The sequence below is a fragment of the Lynx canadensis genome, chromosome D2 (genome assembly GCF_007474595.2).
Source record: "Lynx canadensis isolate LIC74 chromosome D2, mLynCan4.pri.v2, whole genome shotgun sequence".
Taxonomy (NCBI): domain Eukaryota; kingdom Metazoa; phylum Chordata; class Mammalia; order Carnivora; family Felidae; genus Lynx; species Lynx canadensis.
Genome location: NC_044313.2, coordinates 73,464,280 through 73,489,068, shown reverse-complemented (window position 1 = coordinate 73,489,068; position 24,789 = coordinate 73,464,280). Strand labels below are relative to the sequence as shown.

Here is a 24,789-nt window from a genome sequence, read left to right as displayed (position 1 = left end):
GCAGTTCCAGTGTTCTTTCAAAAATGCAAATGGGGGCGCCTGGGTGGCTCAGTCATTAAGCGTCCAACTCCTGATTTCGGCTCAGGTCATCATCTCATGGCTCGGGAGTTTGAGCCCCGCATTGGGTTCTGTGCTGACGGTGCAGAGTCAGCTTGGGGTTCTCTCTTTCCCTCTCTCCCTCCTCCTCCCCTACTCTACGCTGTCTCTGCCTCTATCCAAATAAATAAATAAAAACTTAAAAAAAAATGCCTTTAAAAGTGTGAATGGGATCACGTCACTCTTTCTCGTGGGTGCTTTCCGTTGTGTCTCGTGGTCCTTGGCGTGGTGATCGACTGCTCCTCGACAGGCTGATGCAGCCCTCAATGCCAGGTCACAGCCTACCTCTGTGGGGGCCTCACGGGAGCTTCTCGTGTCCTTTGCTGTTCATACCCATTTCTCCTTGGTCCTCAGACACACCGTGCTGTCTCGTGCTTCTAGACCTTCACAGTGCTGCTCTCTGTTTAAATAGCCCCATCCATGCTTTCTCCTCCCACGTTTGCCCTAAGTAGTTTTATAGGGATAACTGCTAAGTGTCTGTTGGGTTGGCGATCTCAGCGGTGACTGTCACCGCCTCTGGAGATGCTCCACGTGCCCGCCGGGTGAGGTTGGCCGCTCAAGACGAGTGGTCTCGTGGCTCCTGGTGCCGGCTCATCACCACGTGCCTCACCCTTGACTGCAGGTGCTTGTCTGCTTGTCTGTCTTCCCTGCCGGGGGGTGGGGGGCAGCCTCCTACAGGCCGTGACCCTGGCACGCTCGCCCCCCTCGGTCGTCACCGTCTCACACAGAGCTTGGCCCGCGCGGTATGTAGCAGCGAATGTTTGCTGGCCAAATGGCTGAGCGGATTTGGTAAGGGAAGCGAGGCAGACTTCACTCCAAGACAACAAGGCCAATGTCCGAAGTCACACTGTATGTCCAAGGCACGCAGTTCCTGGTGTCTACCAGGAAGCACGTGATACCGTGCTGGGTGCCAGGATTGGCACCACTGTTGGAGGAGGATCAGGATACTTCGGGAGCCAAATAAACCACCCGAGCGTCGCTCGTCACCGGCCAAGGGGGTTGTCCTGAAGATGTCACACGGATGTTACTGGCTCATCTTGCCTTTGCTCTGAATCTTGGCTTGGCATGTCGTCACCCACACCTGTCTCCCCCATCCCTCATGCGACCCGACACGCAAACACACAACCCTGACGTACAAAGTATTTCTGAAGAAACTTTTAGAAATTTAGAATAGTGATTAAATAACACATAATGTAAAACTTCCCGCAGCCATTTCTAAGCGTACATCCCGGTAGGGTTCGGTTCCTTCACGGTGTCATACCGCCATCAGCACCACCCGTCTCCAGAACCCCTTCATCTTGCAAAACTGAAACTCTGTCCCCACAAAGCAATTAGTCTCCGTTCTCCCCCGGCCCCTGCTCTAGCCCCTGGCAGCCATCGTTATACTTTCCGCTTCTATGGATTTGACTCTTCTAGGTACCTCGTGTAAGTGGAATCATACAGCATTTGTCTTGTTTCGACTAGCTCATTTCACTTGGCATAATGTCCTCGAGGTTCAGCCATGTTGGACCGTGTGTCAGAATTTCCTTCCTTTTTAAGACTGAGTAGTATTCCATCGTATGTATGTACCATATTTTGTTTATCCATTCGTCCATCAATGGGCACTTGAATCGCTTGTGCATTTTGCTGTTGTAAAGAATGTGCTATCAACATGGGCATATAAATATCTCTTTTAGACTCTGCTTCCAATTCTTTTGGGTATCCACCAGTGGAATTGATGGATCATGTGGTAATTCTATGTTAGATTTTTTTGAGGGATTGTCTTACTGTTTTCCATAACAACCATACCACCATTTTATATTCCCACCAAAAGTGATGAGGGTTCCAGTTTCCCCACATCACTGACTCCTAAAGTTTGGATGGGTTTTGTAGACTCTTACTGAATATCTCTTGGTAGAGGTTGGAAGGAGGTGGTTATATTCATATCGTACCGCAAATTGTTTCTAAAAATGTTCTTTAAAAAAATGGTTATGTGTTTATTTTTGAGAGAGAGAGAGAGGCAGAGAGAGAAAGAGAGAGAGAATCTCAAGCAGGCTCCACACTGTCAGCCCAGAGCCTGATGCGGGGCTCAAACTCATGAACCGTGAGATCGTGACCTGAGCCAAAAATCAAGAGTTGGATGCTTAACTGACTGAGCCACCCAGGCGCCCCTGTAAAAATGTTCTTTAAACATCTGTCTCTTTCCTTGCGATTCTACTTCTGATGGAGATGGCTCCTCTCCCCTCACTCTCGTTCTCACCAACGGGGACTCCCTGTTAGTCGTGTCATCTTTTTCATTATTTATTGTTTCAAAGTATTTCCCCCCCCCAGCTTTTAATATTTTTAGAGCAGTTTAAGGTTCATAGCAAAATCATGAAGAAGGTACAGAGATTCCCTATATACCTCCTGTCCCCCTGACATGTGTAGCCTTCCCCATTATCAACAGCTACCCACCAGAGGGGTGTATTCGTTACAACTGATGAACCCGCGTGGACATACCACATCCCCAAAGTCTGTGGTTTATACTATGGCTTACTCTTGGTTCTGTGCATTCCATGGGTTTGGACAAATGTGTAACGACATGTACCCATCATTATAATGTCATACAGAGTATTTTCAACGCCCTAAATTTTTCTGTGCAAAAGTGCTTTTTCATTAGGTATTCGCTCATGGAGTTCAACATTAAAAATGTTCACAAGTCTCCCTCCCAGACAGCCACCTACTTCCACCCACCAGACATTCCCCCATGTGATACTTCCTCGGGTGCATAGTTGGAGATATTTTGTATACATAATACAGGAGAGCAAGTTGATGAGGGATAAGGTGAAGCATGAAATATACAAGCGATAGCAAGGTGTCACCAAAAACAGAACTGAAAGTACACGTACAGGGAAAAGTCAGGTAGGTCTGTTTAGTGCCAGCTGAGCTGATGAGATATCATGTAAAGTAACCACCTGGTTCTTTGCATGATTTGGATCACAGAAGCGCAATGTAGGTTGCACACATCTGGAAGCACAGCAGTTTGCACCACAGCAGTCCCCAAGGCAGGACCATAGGACTATGTGGAGTTGGGGCTGTGGTCCAGGACCCCCAGAGGAGAGATTTCTGGGCAGACTCAACAGAGGGGGGCAAAGACAATGTAGGGTTTGGTGTTTGGACAAATACATAAATCCAAGTGTGCATATCTGAGACATCTGGAGTACTGAAGACGCGCTCATTTTTTCAGTGATCCGATCAGTTGTCAATGTGAACACAGCTTTAGAGATGTCCCTGCTTCCCGCCCCCCCCCACTCCACCCTCTTTCGCTTCCCCTGCCTGTAGGTTTCATTTGGAGGACAGGTCCTGGCCAGGTCAGGAGTGGTTGTGCTTGTGAAAAATCTGTTCTCTTCTTCTGTGGTGCATGGGTAGTGTTAGTCCCTCCAACAAGTGGGGCCATGGACTGTTTTTCACCAGTGCAGCACGGTGGGAGGTGACATTGCCTTCCACAGATAGAACAAAGATGTCTATGCATGCCATGGAAGGCAACCACTACTCAGAAAGAACCCTGTTCATAACCTCCATACCCTACTGTCTTCTTTTGGTTGTCTCTACAAATCATATCCATCATTAGAGAATAAATATTTATTCCGTTATTAAGTATATCCAACAAAATGCCCCTGTGGACAGTCTTCCAACCTCTGGGAAGTACCTCCACTGACTCTACCTTGAGCCTGTGTCTTGGGCCCTCTTGGATCTATTTAGAAATATCGGTCTCCTCCTCGTGGGACCCCTCAGATATTCATAGTTCCTATGAGCAGATGGAATGCCAGTTCCTGGTAGGTCTTGAGAAGTGCAGGTAGCATATTGTAATTCAGGATTAAACAAATTCGCACAACCCCGAATTTACACGTTATCACATGACCCTTCACTGACTATTGACTCAACCTGCCTGCATCCCGCTCCTACCCTCTGCCCCAGTTCCTGCCACCTTTCTGCATCCCTCACCCATTGGTCAGGTGAGGTCATCATCATTATTTGAACAATAATCAAAACCCCAATCGAATGTCTCAGATCTTCCCTCTGGTTAAAAAGAATATTCTAATAATATTTTAACATCAGGACTAACAGTACAAGAGTATTGTGTTTATGAATGTATGTATGTATATTGAACGCACATGTTTTGTTCTGACTTTCAAATTTAACAAAATGGGTAGAAGTGTGAATAGATATATATGCTTTTCATGAATTTAGGCTTCTGGCCAAAGTATTGAATGGGGAGAAACATTGAGGATTGTTCCTTGGGCACATGAAGGACAGAATAAGTAATCGTACTGGGGGCAGGGCATTGGGGGGCATGTATGTTTTCAGCACTGGACAGTCATTGAATGTTTCTGAAGCAGAACTCAGGTGACAGCATCTTCCCCAATATCTTCAGAGGTCTATGAGTCAAGGTGGCTTTGCAACGCCCTTTCATGAGGGTCTGTTCTAAGCCCTTGGTGACCTCCTTCTGAGCTCTACGCAGGTTGACATTGCTCTCAATTTTCTCTTTAAGCTCCAAACAGAAGTTGTCAGTAAAGTTAGGACACTGATACATGTAGGATTCCAGAAGGAAAACCCACGTAGATCAAGCAAGGATTCTTTAATTCTTTCAGTGACATCTGGCCAGACTGGTTACTTTGTCAAAGTATGATTGGGTCCTCTTTTAGTTTTCCCATGAAAATCTGTGTACTTTGGAATTCAAAGTCACATGAATCTTTGCCTGGCAGAAATGTAAATGTTTTGATAAGGCTGTGTCTTTGTGAGTTTGAGCCACTGCAGATACCGAGGGACCCATGGATGAAGGATGGATGAGGCATGCTGATGTTCTGGGCAATTTCTAACGCTGACAAGACACAGATACTTCCTTCCCTCCTCGACCTCCACATCTCCTGTCACTTTCAGAAAACACCAGGGTTATGGGGGCCATGGAGAGAACGTTCCCTTCTCTCTCATCCTGGCCCACCATGACATGGGACTGATGGGCTAATTTAAACCCAAACAATGGTTTACACCTTTCCTTCCCTCTTTTTTTGTGTGGGGTTGGGGCTGTGTGAGGTGATCTCAGGCTCCTTTGTGAATTATGAGCTGCGTATCTGACCCAAATGGACAGCACATAAGTATCCTCGGAACAGGGCCCTCATCTGTCAGATCCCAGTGATGGAGAAGAAGGAAAAGAACAGAGAGAACTGAGCTTAATTTGGGGGTTGTCCGATGGTTGGATATTAATGAAATACGGCTGACCCACCGTTAGTTAGAGTGGAGGAAGAAACAGGCATTCCTGATTTTTTCTTCCTTGTTCTCCAGTTTAGCAGGTCCGCTTGAATGCCCATGGACTGCAGCAGGTTGAGGTTACACCCTTGGCCGGTGTTGTTCACAGCTTGTAGACACACACAGGGGAGGTGTGGAGCTGCTGGGTGGGGTCCTAGACTTAGTGGCAGGAGGCTGGGTCTAACTGTGCTACCTGTTAGCTCTGTGGTCTTTGGCAAATTGTTTCTCCTCTCCAAGAGGTGATTGTATCACAGTGCTGTCCACGTCATCAAGGTATGGTGAGGTTCAAGTGACAATGATGATTGAGAATGGAAGACCACTTCGAAGGCTAGAGTTGCTTCTGAGGGCTTTAGCATGATGGTCATATACTAAAGCTGAACAGGATCAGGTCTTGTCTAGAAATGTGAAAGCCCAGATAACCACAGACTTTTGCTGTGTTAGAACTCGATGGAAATGTAGCAGGTATTTTCTCCAACTCGTCCATTGGCAGATGAGGAAAATGAGTCTCAGAGAAGGGAAGTCCCTTGAAGGGTTGTCTTGAGCCATTTGAACAGCCTGGGAGAGGCCTGGAGAGACTCTGGACTCTATTGTGGGGTCACATCCCTTGCAGTGAGATGCCTCCAGGGGTCCAGGGACTCCTAATTTCCAGGTAGAGAGTGTGAAGAGCCCTTTGCCATGCCAAGAGGATGGAGAATCCCCAGGATTCAAATAGTAGAACTACCTGAAAGACAGGTGACAGACATGGAAGATCTGACCCCTGCATGAGAAACAGAGGCCAAGAGAGTTGCCCAAGGGTGAGATCCAGAGGGTTCTACTGTTTTTCCTGAGAAGTCCCTTGACCTTATGAGCATAGGTAAGCCTTGGCCAACTTTTCCATGTCCCAGAGTGGCCCGAGACTCAAATGTGCCTGTTAATGATGGCCCCTCTGGGGTGGGTGGGGGGACATTGGGAAGCCGTGACTCAGAGCCACTGCCTGCTGGAAGGTTCTTTCTCCACGACAAATCGCTCTGGTGGAGAATTATAGGTGTGGGCAAGACTAACCTTAAAGGCTACAGCTTTATAGGGCATGAATAAAAGCTGATGCACGATGTCTACTAACAAAGTAAGGGGCAGGTCAGGCTCTTGACCTCACCCAGAGAGGACTTGACTTGTTCGACGGGGTCAGGGATGCTCATGCGGCTCAGGGTGGAGAAGGCAGAATGTGGGAGACAGCAGCAAATGAGAAACCCAGGTGCCAGCCCAGAGGTACAGAAGCCTCTTCTTTCCAAAGATTCGAATACATGCAGGCCCTCTTTGGTCTGAGACAACTGACACCTGCAGCTCCAATCACCCAGGGACGACCGGGGAGGGACAGCTGTGTCCTGCTACCTCTGGAATGTTGGAAGCACCGGCCTCAGGAGGGACAACGATCTCCCCCTTTCTCATTCTCCACCCCACCCCCTGCAAACCCACTGGGTCTGTGATCCTCTCTAGCAAGACGGCCGTGTGTGGCACTGCTGTCCTCGACATTGATGGCACTTCTTTCTGTCAAACCTATGCAGTGAATTACAGTGGAACATGAGTTCTAGTGTCTTCCTGGGGGGAAAGCTATTCCTCCCTTCATTGGGCGTACTGCGGGGCCCGATGGAAGAAGCGGAGAAATGCCTGAGAAACAGACCCGTGTGGAGGACCAGGGGTGCAGGACTGGGACTCTCGGCCTGTGTGGGAAGAGGAGGGAGGAGGCAGCCGTCCAGTTCCCTTGAACCTGCTATCTGATGGAGCCGGCCGGGCTGAGCAACCACAGGGGGAGGTCGATTGTCACTTGCGAATTAGCTGGGAAAACGGGGATCCGGGAGAGGTAGCGCAGAAGGCCTGCACTCTGGGGCAAAGCACAGGCTGCGAAGGGAATGGCCGTGCTCTCTCCAGAAGCAGCCCTCACACAGGCCCAGAAGGACCTGGAGATGCCTTGAGCTGCTTTTCCTGAAAGCCTGGGCTGTCCTTGGCTCACATCAGCGAGGGGAAGCTACCCCGGCCCTCTGAAATGGGGTCAGTCTGGGGAGCTGAGTCACAGGGAATGCCATCTCTCACCCTGGAGTGGGGCCAGGTCACAAGGGTGGACTTTTCTAAAAATAAGCCATTCATGTCTGGACACCATGCATCTGTCTCCTCAGAGACCCGGCGCTCGGTGCCAGGCCAACTCCTGTGGCGCCCCGCGCGTCGAGGCTAGGGACTGGCTCGGGAGAGAGAAGGCTCTCCAGACTCTTTTTCTGCCAGGTTGGGCGCGAGGGAGGTGGTTCTTGGTGAGATGAGCCTTCGCCATCACAGCCTGGGCCTCAGCCGAGTCCCGGGCTTATAGGGGGGAAGGAACCCGGAAGCAGAAGCTAGCTGCTTAGGCCGGAGGCCCCTGTGAGGGAGTCAGCAAGGTCTTCTCCCTGGGGCTGCCTCTCCAGGCCCTTTTCTGGCTCCCCACTCATGAAGCCACACCGTCTCCCCCCTACCTCAGTCTGGGCCCCCTCCGTCTGGGTACAAGGGGCTACGAGGGCGCGGAAGTGGGGCATGAAAAGAACATTGCTATTATTTTTTAAATGAAAAGGTGATGTGTACTCATTATTTAAAAAGATCAGGCATAAAAGGAAAAGTATAAAGAAGAAATTAAGAAATGACCTGTTACCTCCCTCCTTCCACAAGTTTCTGGGGAAAATAGATGTATTTTTCTACATGCATATGCACACTTAGTTGAGTATATTTTCCTTTTATAAGAATTGGGTTGGGGCGCCTGGGTGGCGCAGTCGGTTAAGCGTCCGACTTCAGCCAGGTCACGATCTCGCGGTCCGTGAGTTCGAGCCCCGCGTCGGGCTCTGGGCTGATGGCTCAGAGCCTGGAGCCTGTTTCCAATTCTGTGTCTCCCTCTCTCTCTGCCCCTCCCCCGTTCATGCTCTGTCTCTCTCTGTCCCAAAAATAAATAAACGTTGAAAAAAAATTAAAAAAAAAAAAAAGAATTGGGTTAAGTCAACATTTTCCAACCAGTTTTCTTACTTAGTAATACATCATGACAACTTTCTACAGCCACGATTATAGATTTGCATAGTAATTTTAAGAGCCTCGTATAGAGGAATCGTAATTTAACCGAGGGGTCGACCCACTTTCTATCACGGACTAGATGGTAAATATTTTCAGTTTTGTGGGCCAGATGGTCTGTATCGCAGCTATTCAGGTCTGCAAGTTACAGCTCCAAATGGCCAAAGGTAATATGTAAAATATGTAAACGAACAGGTGTGTGTGTGTGTGTGTGTGTGTGTGTATGTGAATGTTGTGTACATTCACATACATACATAGTCACATAAATACATGCACACAGGATTCTCATACACCCCCCCACACACACACATACACAGGCACAGAATCCAGACACACACACACACACACACACACACACATACATCCTTTATCTGATGGCATCTGTAGGATAAATTGTAAGATGTATTTTTCTGTGATTTCAGAGGGAGGCTTGCAAACCAACTGTGGATTCCGTTCGCTCTCATGAGCCTGCATCTCCTACTTGTCTAATAAATGCATTTTGACCAGGCTTCGATTGACAAAGCGTGTATTGAAGAGGAATCTGTTTCAGGTCTCCTGGGCAGGTATTATGTTACCATTAGAGGCCTCCCCCTCCAGGAAGGGCCTGCCGGGGAACTCTGTTTCTGATAGCTGTTGGCTGTCTGGGTGGCTTCCTGAGAAGAGAAGAGAAATGGGAGAAGTTGACGCCCACCAGGACAGTGCTGTCATTGGGATTCAGGCACCTGCTGGAGCCCGTCCGGGGGTCCTGCAGCCCTGTGCCCGACCTGTTCTCTGAGAGACAGGTGTGGGTCCACGCTTTTTATAGAACACCGTTAGAGGGATGGACCGGGGCGCCTGGGTGGCTCAGCCGGTTAAGCATCTGACTCTTGGTTTCGGCTCAGGTCATGATCTCAGTTTGTGGGTTTGAGCTCCACACTGGGCTCCATGCTGATGGCACGGAGCGTGCTTGGGATTCTCTCTCTCCCTCTCTCTCTGCCCCTCCCCTGCTCACTCTCTCTGTCTCTTTCTCAAAAATAAATAAACTTAAAAAAAATTAACAAAGAAGGGGGGACCAGATGAAAGAGGTTGAGGACAATGCCTTCCAAGTTTCTTTCTTCCATAGGAGAGGCACAGGCTGGCCTGAGAAGCAGCATTACAGGACACCTGCTGAGGTTGTGTCTTGCCCGCAGGGCACGCTGCTCCTTTCACTTCTATGAGCTTGGGGTCGTCCCTGGCTGACACTCGTTCTCAGGAGTAGCATGACAAGGGCTAGGGGCGGCTGGTCACAAAGGGGTCCTGCTGGTAGAAGAAAGCTGAGTTCTGCAGGGAGAGAAGGGCGTGTGTTGGCAAGAAAGGAGAGGGAGCAGTTCCAAAGGGCTCTGAGCAGGGACAGAGGGAGGGGCTCAGGGGCAGTGTTGGCTCGTTTTCACTGTGGCGGGCCTACGAGTTTCTCTGGGCCTTGGAGTCATCATCTGTTACGAGAGGGCTCACCTTCTACCTGATTCTGTGAGGAGCATAAGAAAAACATGCAGGGAGAACAGGGTGCATGCATTCGCGGACGTGTGTGCGTGCACGTGGCAAAAGTGTCATCCTTTAAATTGATGATGGACCAGCGTCAATCCTTACCAGTCCTCGGGCATCTTCTGCGCCCGATCCACCTGTGATGACCGGTGACATGGGGACAGGTGCCTGGTGGCTGGGCGCTGAGGCCAGAGAAGTGAGGTGTGGGGCTGACGGGGTCTGTGCGCACAGTTCAGAGCTTCCTGGGAACCACGGGGCCCGGCTTCGAAGGCCTCCGGGGACCATTCCAAATAGAACTCCCAGATTGTTCGGTCTGAAAGTCGCAGAAGCCCTTGAAGGTTCAGATCAGCTTGTGTGATATTTGCCCTTGAGAAGCGGGGAAACAGTGTCTGAGGATCTGGTGATTTACAGTAAATCCTTTGCAGAAGGAAGGGGGCCGGACCACGTTGGGATGCGGGGTTCTGTGCTCCGGACGGCCTTGGTAGGCTTCCTCCCGCACCTCTGTGCTTTGCTGGAAGTGAGTGAATTCTGTTCCCCCTCGCCGGGGCTGGTCAGTGGTTTCGGCCCTGAAGAAGAAAAAGAGCTTCCTTCGCCCTTCCCCCTTGTCCTTGGGAGGTGGGGACCAAAATCTGCGTTGCCGCTTGACTAGGTAGCAAGCAGGAAGTGTTTTGGCAAACGATATTGGCTCTTAAATGTCATCGAGGGTGATTTATTAACGTTGTCCGTGTCGTCCCATCCTGCAGGATTTCCTTCTTTTTTAAGGCTGAGTAGCCCCACGCGGCATTGCGTATACAATTCATCTTCTTCCATTCACCTCTTGAAGAACATTTTGGTTGTTCGCCTCTCTTGGCTGTGGTGAATAATGTTGCAGTGAACATAGGAGTGCGGCTGTCTCTTCCAGACCTTGACTTCGGTTCTTTTGTACGTATACCCGGAAGTGGGATTCCCGGCTCATATGGTAGCTCTAGTTTTCATTTTCTGAGGAGCCTCCGTACTGTTCTCCGTAATGGTTGCACCAGTTAATGTTTCTAGCCACAGTACAGAAGGCTTCTCTTTTCTCTACATTCTTGCTGAGACTTGTCTTTAATTTTTATTGTTTTTTAAACAGCCATCCGGACACGCGTGAGGAGGTTTTGGTTTGCGTTTCCCTGATGATAAGTGATGTGGAGCATTTTTTCTTGCACCGGTGATTAGCTCCATTTTAGATAGGGGGAAATGGAAGCTCCCAGGGGTAAAGGGGGACCCTTCCCGGGGTCACACTGTCAATTAATGATGGACCTGGAATTCAGATGTGACCCTGGAAGTGTCACCATTATACTCCACCCTGTGCCCTATCTCAACGCCCACCCCCGCTATAGGCTGAATGTTTGTGTCCCCCCAGATCCGTATGTTGACATCCTAATGCCCGGTATGATGTCACTGGGAGGTGGGGCCTTTGGGAGGTGCTTAGGTCATGAGGGTGGCACCCTCATGAGTGGCATTAGTGTTCTAATCCTGTGTGCATCCCATCCCTTGAGGCTGTAGTGAGCAGGTGGCAGTCTGCAAGCCCAGAGAGGGTTCTCACCAGAGCCTGATCACACGGGCACCCCGATCTTGGACTCCCACCCTCCAGAACTGTGAGAAAATAGATGTCTGTTGTTTGTAAGCCTCCCATCCAGTTATTTTGTTATAGCAGCCGAAATGGATTAAGACACCCCTCCGAGTTAATTAGGACAGTCAGTGGGCCAGTTAGCTGGCCCAGGCAGGGCAGAAGGCAACACTTTAATTCAGGCTGAGTCCTAAAGAGGGGGAAGGGGTGGGTGGGAGCGACAAGGGGGGAAGGTGGAGGGAGAAAGGCCGATCAGGATGGCTAGAGGGGTGGGAGGCGGCGGTAAGGGGGTGGGGGATGTGGCTGGAGGGAAGCAGGGCCGATGTTTGGGGGAACGACACGGAGGGCTGCTGTCCTGGGAAGGCGTGAAGCTTGACCGAGGGCACGCCTGGGCCCTGGACTTAGGAAGGGTAATGGTGTTGCAGAGACAGGCACAGTTCTAAAGGAGCCCTCAGAGTGAGGCGGAAGATCGAGAGGCTGTGGCTCCATGTGGAACTAATCGGAGTCTCCGCAGGGCTGCGCGGGGGTGGGGGGTGGGGTGGGGGGGATCCAGAGGACGCTGATACAGGGCCACGTTCTGAAGGGAGGCTGGACGCCACGGCTACCCTCTTGCTCACGTCACGGTAGCCATTCCCATGATCCCGCGCTGCCGTGTGGGGAAGGAGTACATGAGTTTAGTGGAGCCATTAGGAGGTTCCTTCACTGCTCCAGGGGAGGGGTGATGGCGAGGAGGTGGCCCAGCATTTGTAACAGATGCTGAAGATAAAGCCGTCCTTGCTGATGTCAAGCGTGAGGGGAAAAGGGGATAGTCAAGGATGACCGGGTGCTTTGCTCTGAATAGGGGTGTCGTTTACTGAAGTGAGGAATGGAGGCACGGGAGTCGGTAGCTCCTTGACGATGCACAGGCTAGAGGTACACGTCTGAGGATCATCAGGAAGAAGTGACATTTCGGACGACAGAGGGAGAGCCCTTGGCCCCAGGATTGGTTCCCTGGGTCTAGATGACTCTTGAGGACTTTTTGCTACAAAGGAAAGCAGAGAGATGTGGAGGGTTGAATTGTGTATCCCCCGCCCCCGAAAAGATGTTGAAGGGTTTTGAGCTTTTTTTAAGGTTTATTCATTTTTAAGAGGCAGAGACAGAGTGCAAGCAGGAGAGGAACAGAGAGAGAGGGAGACACAGAATCCGAAGCAGGCTCCAGGCTCTGAGCTGTCAGCACAGAGCCCGACGTGGGGCTCGAACCCACGAACCGTGAGATCATGATCTGAGCTGAAGTCGGTCGCTCAACCGACTGAGCCACCCAGGCGCCCCCAAAAATGTTGAAGTCTTAAGGTCCAGAACCCATGGCTGTGACCTCTTTTGGAAATAAGGTCTTTGGAGATGAGGTCATTAGGATAGGCCCCAACCCAACCTGATTGGTGTTGTTCTAAAAAAGAGGGTTTGGACCCAGAGACACAGAGGCGGACACCTACAGAGAGAAGATGAAGTGAAGGGACACAGAGGGGTGACGGACATCGACAAGGCAACGAGAAAGGCCTGGAACGGATTCTCCCTCCCAGCCCTTAGAGGGAACCCAACAGTGACACCTTGATCTTGGACTTCTGGCCTCCAGAGCTGTGAGACAATACGTTTCTGTGGTTCAGGTGGTCCAGTCTGTGGTCCTCTGTTATAGCTGACGGTGGGAGGTATAGCTGAGGTGGATGTGGACTTTACTGCGGGTCTGTAACCAGGGGTGGGGGGATGGAACGACATGCCTGTAGGAGGAGGGGAACGATCCGGGCTCGAGGGAAAAATCGGGCATGTGGGAGAGCGAAGGGGTGGCTCTCTGAAAAGACCAGGTTCTGTGCATCTTGGGCCTTTGCACACGTGGCCCCCGGGCCTCACTGGATGGGCCGCCCCTCCGAGGGACCCGGAACTGCCCCCCTGTGCTCCGGGCACCCTCACTGCTGCCCCATCTCTGCACTTTCCACCCACTGCCCAGTGCTCTGGGAGGGACCAGGACTCGGGACGCTGAGCCTAACAGAGTCCGGCCACAGGAGGGGCTCTGCGAACACGCTTTCAGCAAATGAATGTGAATCCTTCGGGAATGTGTTTGTCCACAGGGCGCTGGTTTCAGAACTCATTTTGGAAATTGGTCCTGGCACGTCCCCGTCTCTCCAGACCAACGTTGATTTTGTCCTGTGTTTACTCAATGCTTTGGGGGGTTATAAATCTGGAGACAGCTCCACCAGGAACTTTTCACTGGGGCAGACCCTGTGAACTGTGTAACCTTGAGCAAGCTACTTAACCTCCATGACCCTTGGTTTTTCCATTAGTCAAATGGGGCAAAGCACTGCCCTTTTTCTGCCTCACGGATGTGGATGTGGTGGCTCCAGCTAAGTTCTGAAGCAGAAGCTTGGGTGTGTGGATGCATCAGTCTTTGTGGGCCCTAAATGAAAGGCACAATCAGTGGGTTTCTCGGAGAAGAGCTGGTATGTGTGCATGTAAAGAGGGGGAAGGTTTAGTCACTCGGTCCTCTTTATCCAGAGCTCTGAAGTTTTAAAAGTTTTCAATAAAGAAAGTTGAATGGTGGCAAAGTGCACATAACGTTTACCCTCTTAACCGTTTCTGAGCGTGCGGTTCTGTGGGTTGAACTTCCTCACATGATTGTGCCATTATCACCCCCATCCAGAATTTTTTCATCACCCGCAGCTGAAAGTCGGCACCCATTGAATAGTAAATCTGCATTCCTCCCCTTCCCCCTCAGCCCCTGGCAACCACATTCATACTTTCTGTGTTTATGCATTTGCTTCCTCTAGGGGCCTTGCCTGAGTGGACTCACACGGCATTTATCCTTCTGAAACCGGCCTATTTCACTTAGCGTAATGTCCCCAAGTTCATCTGGGTAGCCTGGGTCAGAATTTTCCTCCTTTTTAAGGCTGAATACTATTCCATCGTATGGATGTACCATGGTTGGCTCACCCATTCATCCATCGATGGCCATATGGGTGCTTTCACCCCTTGGCTGATATGAATTAGCCTTCAGAAATCTGAGCTGTATGTTACGGCTTGACTTCTACGTACGTCTCATTGTCCGTCCGTGGCTTCTTTAGTCTTCTTGTGTGATTCATCTCAGTGTGTCAGAAAGCCGGACTCATCTGGGCTCTTCTGCACTATGCTTTTAACTTTTTTTTTTTTTTTTTTTTTTTACATTTCCATGAGGCCTTTTTGAGAGAATTAAACATTAGATAATTTAAGGTATTATGGTTTTGGAGTTAAGGCCACTTTGGTGCATTCCCCCCCCCCCCCGGAGGATCATCTGTTTTATCTCCACTTGACTTTTTCAAAATGCTGGAACTGTCTTTTGATTGAACTTGAAGCTTTTTTTTTTTTTTTTCCTTGACATTTATACTACCGAAGGTGGAGAAATAAGACCTTTGCTTATTAACAAAATGAATGCGTCTCTTTCCCCCATGGGAAATTGAAAACAATTTAGAGAATAGAGTAAACTTCAGATTTTCCTGTGATGTGAATTTGGGTGACCTTTCCTTGAGGGAAGATTTAAGGGGGATCTAGCTGGGCTTGACAGTGATGGAGCCAGGTGCCTCCGGATTTCACCTTTGCTCGCCGTTGTTCTTTCCAACTGGAAGCACCTCCCCCCCGCCCACTCGTCTGGGCTCTTCCGGCATCAGCAGAGAGAGCACAGCTGAGGCCCAGAGAGGTTCAGTGTATTCGCAAAGGTCACCCGGGGAGCTGGCGACCAAGGGAAAGCAGGGCTCAACCCAGGGGCCCTCATGATGCAGCAGTGGACCCCTGCTCCAGACAGTAAATTCTCAGAGGCAGTGGTGGTTTATTGTTTGGTATCTTCTTTCTTCCTTTTCACTCGTATATGCCAGATGTGCTTGGGGAAATTCCCCGTTAGACTAGCGCATAGTTAGCACCTCCTTTGTCTGACCGTGTCACATGTTCCCCCTCTGGAGACGGAGGGGGCCCGGAGTTTCCAGCCAGCTTGATCTAGAGCCATGGGCTGTGGCGCGGTGTTGGTGGCCGGTGCTGGAGAGGCCTGCCTGCCTTGTGCCCGTCCTTGCCCGGGAGTGGGAAGTAGAGGATAAACAAAGCAAAGACGCCGTGTTGGAAATAGGACTGCAGAGCTGAGAAGACGCTGAGAAGAGTGGCCTTGGGCCAGCTCCTACTCTCTCTAGGTAGGCCAGGAATGCTGGGCCCAGAGCAAGGGGACAAAGCAGTGGAAAGAAGGAAAAAGAACCGTCCAGGACCAGGGCACCCTCCTACCTGGTCTAGTTAGCAAAGCAAAAGGATGCTCTCTAGCCCCAGATAAAAGCGGATCAGAACTCAGAAACACTTGTGACTAAAATTTGTGCTTCTTTGGGCAAGCATCTCCAAAACCAAATCTCCTATCCTCCTCAGCATCCCTTTTCTTGGGTGCGAAAGCAACTCAGAGGACCCTTAAGAGAACGGGTTTGTTTAAGCACGTCACAGGGCGTGAGCAGGGCTGAGGTAGAACGCCCCCTTTTCCCAGCTGGGTGCCGAATGTACTGTTTGGCACCAGGGATTAGTTTCCCAGTTTGAGCAGAAGATCAGATCCTGACAGAGGACAGAAGGTCAAAGGTCACACCAGTCAGGGAGGGAGGAAAACAAAACAAAAACAGGAAGTGGCCTGCTCAGGGATTTTCCATGGGAAGGCTGGAAAACATATCCGGACTTAAAGAAAAAAAGGAAGACAACGGGGCACCTCCGAATCTTCTGGAAGCCTCTTGAGATGTTGTTGGAACCGTTGTCAGTAGGAGCCAGCTTGATGGAAGCGTGGAAGGGGACCAGGACACCCGGTGGGAGCCCGAGTCCTGGACGCACATTGGCTCATCACCGGATCTTTCATTGCCTCCGTCCTCCTTTTGGAAGGAGAGTTTTCACCTCTTGTATCCCTTGGAGAGGTGTGTTCATGTGTGTCCTAATGTTGAGGCATGAAAAGGGGTCTATAACCCAGAAAACATCCCCACCTCTAAGCAAGCGTCCGCAAGGGGTGTTTCTGATGTATATGGGCATGTAGTCTTTACAGCGAATGTCATATTAATGGAAAAACACCTGCCTCTCACTTTTAGGACTAACTGACTCAGTCCTTTTGCTACCAAAATTCGCAAAGGTCAAGGCCAGAGAGGGGGCTGGGCAAGGCTGAGGGAGGCTGTCCTGCCATCTTCTCTCAGTTTCAGTTCTGCCCCTCCCTCTCTGTCCTAATCAGGACAGGGACAGACACCCCGAGAGAACCAGTCTGTCCTCTCCCTCCTCGGCTCTGCCTTCTCAGCATGGGTCAGGGGCCGTCGGGCAGGAGAGTGACAGGTCCTGCATGGAGGTCCAACAGAGGAAAGATCACCTGTTGTACGAGAGCAGGGGACAAATATCCTGGATCCCAATCCTATGCTCTGTGCAGTGGCCACCCCCTCCCTCACAGGGCCTGACTCAGTGGGTGCTGTGCTCAGCCCTGCTTCCCGATTTGAATCGAGGAGTCTCCTTGCCAACAACTGAAAGGGGGGAAAACAATCTCCAGTCCTCCGTGGCCGTGCTCTGTCTTGAGATCATGTTTCAGTTCCTAGTTAATCAAGGAATCAGAATTTGATGTAAAAAGAGAAGAATATGCCAGTGTGTTTCTAACGCCCCACATGGAAATGAGCCCGTAAAGTATATCGCAGGCAGCCACCGGAGGTCAAAGGTCACCCTCCACGTCTGACAATTATTTTGCTCAAAATAAACGGTGAGCAGGACTGCAGGAAATGAGTTGCGGCAACCTCAATTCATGTGTGAAAGTTTCCAATTAAGAATTCAAAGAACTTGTTGTTTAATGAAAAAGTGAAACAAATTCTCTTTATGTGTTTCCCCACTTCCTTGGTGGTCCCTGGCAAAGAGCCGGGTCCGCAGGAATATGGCCGTCTTTCAGTTCACCTGATAAAAGAAGGAGCTTGGCAAGTGATTATATGACCAGAAGCGAAACGTGAAGTAAGGGGAAGGTAGTTGATCAGACCCTCTGGCTTGGGGTTGGCAAAGCACCGCCTAGGCCAAATACGGCCCACAGCTTATTTTTGTCAATAAAGTTTTATTGGAACACAGCCATGCCCATTTGTTCCTGTATTATCTGTGACTGCTTTTGCAGTACAGGGGACATGGGAGCTGTATGAGGGAGCTGAATAATTGGGACAGAGAGACCATATGGCCTGCAAAGCCAAAGCATTTGCTTTCTGTAAAATTTCTGTACAGAAAGTTTGCCAACCCACCGTCTAGTTCATTGGTTCTTAATTTTTGTTGTGCAGTGAGATCCCTTTGAAACTGTGACGAAAACTTTATACGCACCCCCTTATAGAAAAATGTATGACCTCTTTGTTAAGAATGCCTACATGTAACTCTAACTAGACCCTTCTCCAGAGCCTGGGATCAAGGTAGTCCATTCTGGACCCCTCACAGGAGGAGTTTCTGAAGGTACGAAGGACACCTTCTGCTACTATCCACCTCCACCCACGTGCTGGTCCCAGTTGTGATAAAGCATGAAGAACCTCAGAGTGCAGGTCAGGGGACACAAGTTCTCTTCTGGGCTCCGTCACCCTTAAGCTGTGTGACCTTGGGCAAGTCACTTCACTTTCTCTGTGCCTTGGTTCCCTCATGTGTCAAATGCGAGGTCCAGAAGAGATACTTAAGAAAAAAAATTGTTTTAATTGAGGTATAATTGACATGTAACATTGTATTGGTTTCAGGCCTACAACATAACAATTTGATATTTGTGTATCTTGTAAAATGGTCAACACAGTAAGTCTAGTTAACATCTGTTACCACCCAGCGTTAATTTTTAGATTTACGCCCTTGGTAACTTACAGGTCACCATGTTGTCTCTTGTACCCCATGACTTGCCTATTTCATAACTGGGCGTTTGTACCTCTTGACCCCCTTCATCTTTCCACCCACCCCTCTGGCAGCCCCTTCCTCCTCTGGCAATCACAATTCTGTTCTCTGTATTTATGATTTTCATTTTGTTTTGTTGGTTCCCTTGTTTTACTTTTTAGATTTTGTGTCCAAGTGATATCATACAGTATGTGTCTTTCTCTGTCTGACTTATTTCACTTAACGTAATGCCCTCAAGATCCATCTGTGTTGTCACAAATGGTAAGATCTTATTTTTTATGGCCAAGTAATATTCTGTCGTGTGTGTATCTATCTATCTATCTATCTACCTATTATCTTCTTTATCCCTTTATCCATCAATGGACACTTAGATTGTTTCTAGAACAGATGATCTGCTTAAAGCTCTTTCTGGTTTTAGATTTCCATGCTCTTCAAGGGTCTCCTGGAATTTATTTCTGGAGCTGAGTAGATAAGGTGTTGTGATTCATATACTTTCAAAACATCTGAAATCCCTTGGCAACATAGACCTGTCTGGGTGGCACTGAAATCTGGGATTTGATGACCACACTGGATATTTGGCACCTGCGGGAGAAGACCCTCACATGCCCCGGCCTCCACCCAACCCTGGCCAGCTATCCTGATAAATCGAGTACACACAGGGGCCGCTCAAAAAAGCACAGGTGGACCCAGTTCAGCCCATCAGAACTCAGGGGAAACAAGGTAGAACCCAAGGCCTCTTTTTTTTTTGTTTTTAAAGTTTATTTATTTATTTTGAAAGAGAGAGAGTGAAGGAGCACGAGCGGGGTAGGGGCAGAGAGAGAGAGTCCCAAGCAGGCTCCACACTGTTAGCACAGAGCTCCCGGTGCGGGGCTGGAACTCACAAACCAGGAGATCACGACGAGCTGAAATCCAGAGTCGGATGCTTAACCGACGGAGCCACCCAGGCTCCTGGAACCCAAGGCCTCCTGGTAGAATGATCCGCAATAACACCTTCTACCAGAATGAACACATGCAGCTTCTCTGGGACAGATACTGCCCGCCAGGAAGACAGGTTTTGCATTTGGGTCGCTTTGGGTTTGAAAAGGAAAATAAATACATATTTTCACTGATCCTAAAAATACTTCACATTGCTTGTAGATAATTTTAAGAAATACAGAACATGTGAAAAAAAGGTAAAACGTTATGCTGAAATCCACCTCTGCAGAGACGAGCATTGCTAACAACTTGATAAACCTCCCAGGTGTCTTTTATGCATGCGTACCATCAACACACAGTCACATAAATGGGCTGTACGTGTTTTGTCTTCTACGTGTCATTTGCCAAAGTGATCTGTGCTGATATTGTTCTGTGGCGTTGGAGGTAGAGTTCCAACATTATTTGTAACGGCCGCACGGTATTTCATTGGACGTACTATAATGCACGGGCTCATTCACGTCTAGGTTTTTCCGGTTTGTGTGCGTGCGTGCTCTCTTCGTACTTAGATCTTGTGCGTTTTGCTGCTTGTTCAGCTGAGGAGCAATTCCTCGTCTTGAAATTCGGGAGTCAAAGGCCGCTCCTTAATAACTGGAACGCACAGGGTGAAACTGCCTCCAGAAGATGTGTAGCACTCTGTGTCCACCAGCACGGAGGAGAGCCATCCGTGTCCACTCTCTGGCCAACACTGACTGTTGCCGTTGTGGATATTTAGGGTCTTGGCCAATGTGATAGGTTAAAAGTGATCTTGTCGCGTAGCTTTGCATTTCCGACATCGTTTTGGTTTTGAATGGCACTGTCTGTGATTAAGCAGAGGTGAAGGTAATGACTTCATATCGGGTTCTGAGCCTGGCGTGAGAGCAGACGTATATCATTCAGAGGAGCCCGGAGCCCGCACCAAAGAGCTCGATGCTCTTCGAGGCCCATAATCCTTCACTGACTTACTTAATCACAGGCTCACTTGCGGCTACTTTTGGGCACCTGCCTAGAAGGCCACAGGGTTCTGGTCATGAAGGGGCCTGGATGACAGGGAGGACATCCGTGCCATAATTTTGAGGCTCTTTGCAGGCAGAGAGCTGGCCCCCTGTGTCCCGCTTGTGGCTCCGCTCGATGCCACGTCCACTGACGGCATCTCCCTTGGTCTGAACGGATCTTCCCACCTCTCTCCCGAGATTGGCTTTAGCTAATACAACCAAGAAATCCTCCGGAAGAGTCAGAAATGCCTGGGGCTGCCTGTGACATAGTGCAAAGGGTGGATCGGAGAGTGGAGGGCAGCCACCAGGGACGATGGTGGAGAAGCCGAGTGCGTGGAGCGGCAGGTCTGTCCCGCAGCCTCCGCTGTGGCCTCAGGCCAAGATGGGCGGCTGGGGCAGAAGGGGGCTGCGGCAGGGAGCCCTTCCTTCTAGGTCTGGTGCTCAGTGGTTTCCTGCTCTGCTGAAGGGCCGTTGCTCGGTGGTGATGATTCATGGCATTTGGACACTGTGGCCGTGTTCTGAACAGGGAAGTGAAAAATAACCCAGCCGAGGGCAGTGCAGGGCAGGGCAGGGGCTGTCACAAGATGGGAAGCTTTCCTTTGGAAAATGCAGGGGGCGGGGGCGTCACAGCCAAGTTGGTGGTGGCGGTTCACGCCGCGTGAGTGTGGCCCCGTTTGCTCTTCTTCTGGGCATCAACTTTTCCAAGTGTCGGCCACTAAGTTGTCCCTCGGAAGTGGCTGCTGGTCTTGGCCGAGCCGCCGTGAGGAGGAGGAAGTGGACGGGTGATTCAGTGAGTGTCAGCTTCCTCTGTGACTCGGGATTGGATCCGTTTCCTAGGGTGGTGCCGGAGGGCCTGTGTGGCTTTGAAATTCTCTGCCACTGGCGGCGGCCCTCCCTTGACCCCTTTTGAACGAGTAAGGGGATTCAGCTGGATTCTGCAGCCTCCCCCCAAGTTGGGCAGGCCCTTCTGACTTGAGGCCTGCCTGTGGCTCCGGCCGACAACGATCAGTGACGGGCCGAGCTGAGGCCTCTGCTGGGTCTGTGTGCGTGTCAGGAGCTGCCTCGTATTTGGGAACTGGATTGCGAGAGCAGCTGGGATCTGAGGGCCCCAGTCCGGGCAGGTGTTAGACTGAGGGAGGAGGCAGTTCAACTGCCCGGAGCCACCAGCTCTCCTGGAGGCCATTTGTCCACGTAGCCAGTGGACGACAGGAGACGGCCAGATGCACAGCTGCTTCCTGCCCACGAGGAGAGTCATGACTGGCTTTTTCTTCCGGAGCACCGAGTTTTCCATGGATCTGTCGTTAGCGCGCAGCCTACGCGGCCATTGCTGCCCTCGCCTGAAACCTGTTCTAAGAAGCACTTCAATCATCCAGATCCTCGCCTCTGCCTAAGAGTCCGTAGTCCTAAAAGCACTGACTTGGTAAAGACTGAAAGACCCTCTCAAAAAATGCTGCAGGGGCTTCTGTATTCGAATGCCTTCCATCACCTTGGAGAACAGCCTCCGCTTCCGGGTCAGTTCTGTCCCACCTCTTCCCCCCTCCGTCCCCTCCTGTTTCTGTGGCCAGAACAGAGGTCAGCTGGTCTTACTCAGGCAGGATGGCCAGCATCCAGTCACTGGGGTATTTAATGAGGACTCTAGTATTAGTCACACGCACAGAAGTGCAGCTCAAACCAGTCGGGGCTTCCAGAAAGGAGCTCTGTGTGACAACTGTACAGGGGGGGAGGGGCCCCGAGGCACTTGCAGCTGGGACCTGACCCTGCTGGGTGCTCTGTCCTTTCTCTCACATCATCTTCCAGCAAAACAGTGATTTTGATCTCTTTGATAAGCTTTCTCCACACGGAATGTGCACGATTGCAGTTTGCTTATCACACCTCGCAGCATCACTGCCAGAGAGGGGCTGAGAGTTCCAAAGTTCCAGAGAGAGGCCTCGATGGCCTTCCCTGGGGTCAGATGACCATCACTGACTCAATCACTGTGGCCAGGGAAGGATCTCTGAGCACATGGCTTTTCGCATTTGGACCCTATGATTAGCGCTGCGCTAAGCAGGGGAGGCAGTATTTTCCAGAAGGAGGGGCTCCTGTCCCGGGCAGACAAACAATGGGCCCACTCCCCCGGTGTTCTGAGCTCTTCCTCACCCCCAGGCTGAGGACTCAGGCCCTCACTGCCTCCCCTCCGCCTCTCCCGGGCCAGGGGGTCCCCTCAGAACCCACTGTTTTATTGCTTAAAAATCCATAAGAGATAGGGGTTTTCTCAGCTAAGTTTTTTGCGGGGGGGCGGAATACACGTCTGGGGCGGGAGCTGTGCGATTTTCTGAGGAGACGGCCTCGGAGGATCTAAGCAACGAGTGAAGGAACAACAAAGGGACCCTTCTCAGAAGCATGGCAAAAATGAAACCAAATAAAAACCCCATAAAAATCCCTACTGGGGCAGAGGAAATACCAGCGTGATGCTTTTGAGCCACATCTTCAGTAATAAAGGAAAGATTCAAGGATCGGCCGTTCTGACGGGATTATGTTTGGGCTTGAGGGAGAATGTGCTGGAAAACAATGAAAGGGAGTCATCCAAGCAAGGGAGGTCTGTTGGTGCGTGCATTTGTATGTGTGTTGTTGCAATTCAGGAACTGACCGATGACCAGGGTCATGGGGAGTCTGAGAGAGACACCCGACAGGAACCGGTTCAAAGTTTGTGCCCAGCCTGGGGAGATCAGATGACCGGCAGCTGGCCTGCCCCCTGCCGGCTCCCATTGATGTCGGAGGGGCTCTGACCCCCGTTTGGTCACAGAAATACCCGTTTGGAAATCTCTTTGAAGGCTGATTAAGTAAACGCTCTCGCGGCACCGACAGTAACAACCGAGTGACGTAGTCGAAGTGCTCGTGGTAAGTGGAGGAATCTCTGGCTGCCAAGCTGACAGGCAACTCGCCTTTCTGTTCCTCTAACTTGGCCTCCCTGCTTCCGGTCGCAGTGTCGGGCACAGTGTTTCGAGGGGACGGGGCTGAGGATGTGGAGACTCTCACTGTCATCGCGCGGGTGGGACAGGGCCCCAGGGACGGAGCGTGGTCCTGCCGCACAGCAGCTGGCCGCGGCCAGTGACCGGTAGTCCTCCCGGCACGGCTAACCTTTGATGTTGCTCGTGGGGTCCTTCCATCTGGTTTGTGGCCTCAGGCTGCTGTGACCCCCAGCGGGGGTGTCTCCCCGGGCCTCCCGGGGCCCGGCAGGGTGAGCGTGAAGGAAAAGTCTGGTTTTCATCCGGGAGCGTGGAGCCCCTCTCTGCGTGACGGCTCTGCTCGCGGCCTGGCCAACTGGACGAGAGCTGCCGGACGGGGGAGTGGGGGCCCCTTCGTCACTTTACTGCCCTCGTTATCTTGGAGACCCCGTTGTCGTTGGGGGTGGGGGGGGGAGCGGGCTGCCAGCCCTGGACCCAGCTATGCCTCCGTACCCGGCAGTGTTGACGTCCATTCATTCACTTCATCCGTCACGGATCCATCCACTTACCCATTCATCCAGGGCTGTCGTTCAGTCATTCGGTGACTATGTGACCAGGTCTCCTTATCTTTTATCTTTGCTGCCTGGCACAGGGCCAAGCTTGTAGGAGGGACTCCACACACGTTCGCTGACTTCTCTTCCTGCTTCACCTCTGTTACGGTTCACGGTCTACGTTCACGTCCATGATGTTGAAGTGCTAATCCCCAGGACCCCGGAATGTGACTGTGTTTGGAGATAGGGTCTTTAAAGGGGTAGTTACGTTAAAATGAGGTCATTTTAAGTGAAAATGAGGCCCTGAAGCAATCCTTTTAAAAAAAATTTCTTTTAATGTTTATTTTTGAGAAAGAGAGAGACAGAGCATGAGCAGGGGAGGGGCAGAGAGAGGGGAAGACACAGAATCCGAAGCGGGCTCCAGGCTCTGAGCTGTCAGCACAGAGCCCAACGTGGGGCTCAAACTCGTGAACCGAGAGATCATGACCTGAGCCGAAGTCGGACGCTCAACTGACTGAGCCACCCAGGCACCCCCAAACCAATCCTTATAGGAAGAGGAGTTCGCAACCCAGGCACATACAAGGGGAAGATGATGTGAAGACACAGGGGGGAAGACAGCCATCGACAAGCCAAGGAGAGAAGCCTGGGACCGATCCTTCGTCCAAGAAGGAGCCAACCCTGTCGACACCTTGGTCTTGCACTTCCAGCCTCCAGAGCTGTGGGGAAATAAATTTCTGTTGTTTAAGCTGTCCCAGTTTATGGTGCTTTTTTATGGCCACCCTAGCCGACTAACACAGCCTCTCCACAGGTCTGTAGAGCATGTAACCAAGTGCAAGGTGCTGTGGGACGTCCAGAGACAAAGTTGAGAAGTCTGGGAAAGAGGAACAGCGAGGGGGGGCCGTCCTCTGTTCACATTTTCTTCCTCCAAATCCCGCTCTCCTCCACCTCTCCTTACCTCTATCTATCCCCAACAGAAGGGGAAACAG

At 50.8% G+C, this 24,789-nt stretch overlaps 1 long non-coding RNA gene across 1 annotated transcript; it reads left to right on the top strand.

Annotated features, from left to right (window-relative positions):
* Positions 1-20,925: 20,925 nt before the first annotated feature.
* LOC116738376 lies at positions 20,926-24,103 on the top strand. The gene is made up of 3 exons (XR_004344239.1): positions 20,926-21,839; positions 22,947-23,205; positions 23,905-24,103. It is a non-coding gene; the product is annotated as an uncharacterized LOC116738376 (long non-coding RNA).
* Positions 24,104-24,789: the final 686 nt, after the last annotated feature.